Here is a 5,855-nt window from a genome sequence, read left to right as displayed (position 1 = left end):
GGAGGCGGGGGGGGGGGGGGAGGGGAGCAGATTGAGCCCCCCCCACCCCAGCAAGGGAGGGAGTGGGGCTGGGGCTGAACATCCAGAGCAGGGCAGGATGCAGGACAGTGCTGCAGTTCATCTGGGAGGTGCGGGGTCAGCTCCCGCCACTGCACACACCCCAAGGGAGGCATGGGGAGCATGTGCCCCCTGGATCTGTGAGCAGGTGAGAGGGCAGGCTGCCCACTGCAGGCTCAGGGCAAGTGGGGGCACTGGGGGGGCTACAGCCACCCCAAAATTCACTGTAGCTCCCACTCCCCCCCCCAGTGCTACCACCACTTGCTCCAAGTACAACCTGGGCCCAGCCCCACCCCAGCCAGGAAGAAGCCAGTGCAGCCTCAGGCCCCGAGTGTGCAGCAGGCAACCTGCCCTCACCCCACACAGATCCAGGGGGGCAAGCACACCCAATGCCTCCTCCAGGGTACACAGTGGCAGGAGCGCCCCCCACCGGCAAACTGTGGCTCCATCCCATGCTCTGCTTTGGCTGGGCAGCACCTGTCCCTGACCTGCTCCCTCCCTTACCGCTGGGGCCTCCATCTGCCCCTCCCCACACTCCTTCCTCCCCACAGACTTACCAGCCAGACACTGCTCTCCACAGTGCCAGGCTACATTCATGCTGTGGCTGCACATATGCACATGGCATTTATTGGCGACATTATCAGCCAGATCAGCCAAAAAAAAGCCGATTGCCAATAATGTCAATTTTCCTTTTCTTGGTGCCAATATGCTATGGACTGATAATATCAGTGCACCTCTACCCTGAACAAACCAAATACTGAGTTGGTTCTGTCAGCACATGCAGTCTACAAGCACAAAGGGGCCAAGGAGTTAAAAGAGCTGGTTCTGAAATGCACTGGGCAGATATTGGGACCATGGTGTTAGGTGTAATTGTTTCCATAAGGACTGTGACATCAAAGCCCTAGACAACTGGAACAGCAGGATCAGAACAGAGTCACCCTTAGTGCTAGAATGAGAAGCAAAGAATGCCACATTAAAAGACAGCACCAAGAGACCAGGAGAAAAGACAGGGGGTGTTGCCAACAAAGTCAATGGGACATTCTAAGTGTCTGAACATCCAATCAACAGACAATTCAGAGATAACAGTGCTAAGGTAAGCACACCCATGGTCAAGACATGCTCCACATAGATCCATCTGTGTGAACAATGAACTCTGTGTCATAATGCGAGGAACTGAAGATTATGATGCCAATTTAGAGAACCCTGCCCACATCTTAGCTTGGGAGTTCTCCTGGGATACTGAGTTTGGTCAGCAGTCACCAACAGACATGAGATCTGACATGCTTTGTAAGAATCGAAGGATATTCTCTAGGGGTACACATTCTCTGGGACAGAGGGGCATTCAGTCCTGGAACTGTGAGCCTCTGCCACATCCTCATATGACCAGGAGGTCTAAGACCTTGTGCAGACAGTAAGTACCCTGCCCCGAGAATGAGTCTGCAAATTGACAGAGCTGAAGGAAACCAAGGAACAGGGACATGCATTTTATTCATGAGTGCACAGAGAGACGCTGGGGGGAGAGGCTGGAACAAGTACTGTGGAAGACTGTGGGGAAAAAAAAAGTCTCCAATCAAAAGGCTCAGGGCCTAAGAACATCCAAATGGGAGAATGCGCGTGTGGAAAACTATTTAAAGAAGAGGCATCCTTTCTGGAGACACTGTGTTGGAAACAAGGACAGAGGGATACCTTAAGTTTGCTTTCTCCTGGAATTCTGAAGTGAATCCTTTTATTTCTCTGCATCCTAAGGAGTGTTCATAGAAGAGAACAATATCTTTCCCTGTGTTCGTGGGACTCAGAGAGGACATAAGCAGGCAACAGAGATTTCATATATGGTCAAGTGCTGGGGAGTGCAGTAGTTCAGCTACAAAGCAGTGATTTTTTCATCAACCTCTAAACATCCAACGTAGTAATACAGCAGGAGGTCCCAAGGACTGCACGAGGTCTCCAAAGTAAAGACAGAAAGAGCAGCTTTCCTGCTGCCAGGAAGACAAGAAAACATTTAGAACCTGAGTTTACAGGTGCACCAGGAAAAGAACTGTAAAAAGTTAAGGCTGGTGGAAGTGCTGTGACTTGGAAAATGGAGGAGACGATCTTAAAAAATGTAAGAGTACATAGGGAGGAGGAAGAGGGGACAGGCAGACAACTTGAACTAAGTGAAATACAACATCCATCAAATGCATACTAAATACTTAGGGCGAGGAGATTCATTCCCTTTTTGGCTTTTCACAGCCTGACAAGAGAATAGGAGGTGTGTTACCTAACCCCATAAACAAAAAAATTCCTGGGAAGAAAGGATAAAGAGCAATTGACAAACTCCATGGAAAGGAGATATAATGGAAGAGGCCAAAGGTAAGGTAAACAAGTGGGAGAGAAGCAGAGAATGTTTTCAGGATACAAAATGCAAGTTAGAAAAAACCCTACATATGTCAAAAAGACAAGCGAGAGAATTCAGGCACAAAGTGACAAATAAAAACCTAAATTTACTAAAGCTTATTTTAGCCCAGCTTTGTTTGCTTTAGAAAAGTACTACTATTAATTTATAATCATGCTGATGGAAAAAACAAGACATTAAATAGAATGTGAACAGAATGTGAACTTGCTGCCTTTCAAATATACCTGGTCCATCCAGATACGCAGTTTTAACACCAGCCAAATGAATTCAAAAGGATACTTTTGGCCATAGAAGGGAGCCCACATTTTTTTCCATTAGTAAAAATACCATGGAAGTTGAAACTGAACTCTAAGTACAGTAGCCACAGCACTGGAAGTATAATCCTGACAGGGACCCAGGTCATGGAAAATGCACAAGAATGAGAATAATTTCAATTCTACATAGAAACGACTTCTGTTTAAGAAACACTTATGGCTTGAACCAGTTTAACAGCCAGCTGTAGGACTTCTCTAGCAGGCCAGGTTTGGGAATCTGCAATGGGAGTGCAGTTAGGTGTATACAAGGACAAAATATGGCACTTGGTAATTTTGGGGCCTCTGAGCCAGCTGAGCCAGAAACAGGAGGGGCTTGTCTTCTCATCCAGCTCAGTCACTGCTACCTCTATTTACACACATGCATATAGGCAAAGAAAGCCTACTCAGACCTGGCAAGTGGCTCCCATTACCCACCCACCCTTGATTTTGCAATTTATGAACTGGCCTCCAAGGATTCCTTCCTCTTCACCAGAAGGAGAGACAAGATGTTCAGGGCCTGGAGCAGAGCAGAAAAAAAAAACAGGGAAACTTCAGGACCATCTCAACTTAAGCAAATACCAAAGAACAGAAGCCATTTCAGTGGCAACATTCCAGAACTTATTTTAAAAGGAACTCAGCAGAAATCTAGGACATTCCCAATTCTGATCTTCCCCAATACATCCCCCACAAGACTGCACATGGGTTTGCACTCTCTATCACCATAGCTGCAGTTAAGCACTTGGCTTCAAATACTGGCTGTTTTTGGGGAAGGTCATGGGGGGGGGTTGGGGAAAGAAACACCAGACGGGACACAAGTCCCCTGATCTTTAGCTCTTGTTTTTAGTAGAGAGAGGCATGTCCTTAACATGTATTAGCTAACCTAAAGCAATGAATGAGATAAAATCCTAGCAAATGCAAGGCAGGGCAGGTCACTAATTTTATGCAAATTACCAGGGTGAACTAAACACAAAATTTTACCTGAAGTCTGTTGGGTCCACAATGCCAACAAGACTCTTGCGTCCCCCTAGGCTTGGCCTCCCCCTGTAATCACAGGGATTGCCAAACTGAAGTCCATTTAAATTTGTATCCCAGCTCTGAAACCAGTTCTGGATGCTCCAAAGAAAGGTATAAAGACATTTTATATAAACTGCCCCCAAGAGAAGCTGTTTCTCCTCCCCACCATGAGTGGTTTTGGCTTACACTCTGAAGTGGGAGAGTTTATAATCCATACACATTTTAACTCAATACTCACTTTCAACTTGTGGCTATCCATACCCCTTGATCCTGCTCAGTTCTTGGCTTTAACAGTATCTTGGGACTACAGCTACCACAGCTTAATCATACAAGGAGTAACAACACCCCCCCCTCCCCCCCACAATATCCTTAACAGCTTTACAATGATGGCTCATCTACTACGTTGCTATCCTTCTAGCTCTATATTATGGGAGGATAAATATAAATACCCAATTACTTTTCTTACCCTATTCATAAGTCTGTATCTCATTTCCATCTTCAATTCCTCTTTGAACTGAAGTCTTCTACATGCCATTAAGCACTCTTGTCGTTTAGCCCTGGACCCCTATTTCTGGGCAGGTTACAATGTCATTCTACAAATTAATATTATTTTTCTACCCAGTGTTAAATTCACTTTTTGATCATCACATGGCAAACAATATTTCACGGAGTACTCAGCAATGATAGCCAGACTGCTGCCCAGCAAGCTACAGTTAAGGCTCACAGTGCTTTATCATCATTTCACCGGGCACCTCAAGGGGACCCAAAAACCACTTACCAGGGTTACCCAGTATAGAGAGCTAAGGTCTTGAGAAAGAAACAACAAAAAACCCATGTCTCTGAAAGTGGCAGTGAGTGTCCCCAAGTCATCTTAGCAGACACACAAGTCACTGGCACTTGGAATTTAGTCTGGCTTTGTTAAAAAAATTGATCATACAAACAAAGCTCAACAACAACATTTCTCACTTTCAGCATGGGCAGGGGGGTATTTTGCTGAACTGCTTTTACAGTGATCCCTGACCCTTCTTCAGGGAAAGAAGGAGGAAGCTTATTATGAGATACAGAACCAGCAGTGACTGATCAAATACCAGAATGCTTGCAATCAGAGAAATACTGAAGGGTTCCAACTCTGCTCAGGGATGGCCTGCAAGACATGTCAATAAGTCACTGCTGGCTCAGAAGGAGCAGTCAGGTACTTCCCATTCCAGGCATTCCAAAGTCTTGCTCACCTCCAAAAGAAGGTGTAATTATGCATATAATTAAACTGAGTGACATGAGCATTCACAACACACTTCCTCATTAGCATGAAAAGCTCTACGAAAGATGCTTCTACCCCTCAGGAGGCACGAATTCTTACGGAAGATCTCTTGTACGGGCAGTTGGTCCAATGAGAGATACAAACCACAAGAAGTCTTGCCTCGTGCATATTTCCTGGACTGTGGGTAACAACATTACCTCAACACTAGCACCCCATGACATCCAGCCCTCTCTTCTAGCAAGTGGACTTTCCTTCTCCAGCCATGGCCCTAAGGGAAAAACCATTAACTACTGAATAAAGAAAATAGCAACCCAACATCTCTTAAAATGAACACAAGAAAGGACACCACACTACAAGGCGCACAGATTAAGACAACACATGCCCTGTGCTTTGCCCCCACACAAACAAGGGGTGTCAGGGAAGGCAGGCTATCAAGACATCAGTTACACTAATAACCAATCTTTCGGTTTACTACCCAACCCATTATTTGATATTGAGCAAAAATAGGTTTCAGGGTTTTTTTGGCCTGAAATAAAAAAAAAAAAAAATGGTTTAGAGCAAAATTAAATGTTTCTTTCAACCAAGATGAAGCAATTTACTTTGGGGGTTTAACTCCATTCTTGGAAATTTAAATTAAAAATAAATCTGAATCAAAGAACTTGAAGCATTTCACCTTCTCTAAAATTTCTTAGTTTTCTGGTTGTAACTATTTGTCTATTCAACCAAAATTTACAAACCATTAAGGTCCCCTTAAAAAAAAAAAAAATCACCTATGTTTACTCAAAAATTGAGCTAGATTCCTTCCATGAGCAAGAATGGAAGCAGCCCTCCTCCACCCCTC

The 5,855-nt window shown here is 44.9% G+C and overlaps 1 protein-coding gene across 4 annotated transcripts in view; it reads right to left on the bottom strand.

The window, feature by feature from the left end:
* Nucleotides 1-5,855, bottom strand: part of ZDHHC9 (zinc finger DHHC-type containing 9) — a 44,683-nt gene that overhangs the window by 36,376 nt on the left and 2,452 nt on the right. The window contains exon 2 of one of the 4 annotated variants that reach the window (XM_025208765.1): nucleotides 3,209-3,259. The exons of the other annotated variants lie outside the window; for them this stretch is intronic. The gene's annotated coding sequence lies outside the window, so the exon portion shown is untranslated. The remainder of the gene's footprint in view (nucleotides 1-3,208; nucleotides 3,260-5,855) is intronic. 4 annotated transcript variants of the gene reach the window in all.

This window comes from Alligator sinensis, unplaced genomic scaffold (genome assembly GCF_000455745.1).
Source record: "Alligator sinensis unplaced genomic scaffold, ASM45574v1 scaffold879_1, whole genome shotgun sequence".
Classification (NCBI taxonomy): Eukaryota; Metazoa; Chordata; order Crocodylia; family Alligatoridae; genus Alligator; species Alligator sinensis.
The sequence above is the reverse complement of the archived record's forward strand: the minus strand, read 5'-3'. Positions and strand labels throughout refer to the sequence as shown.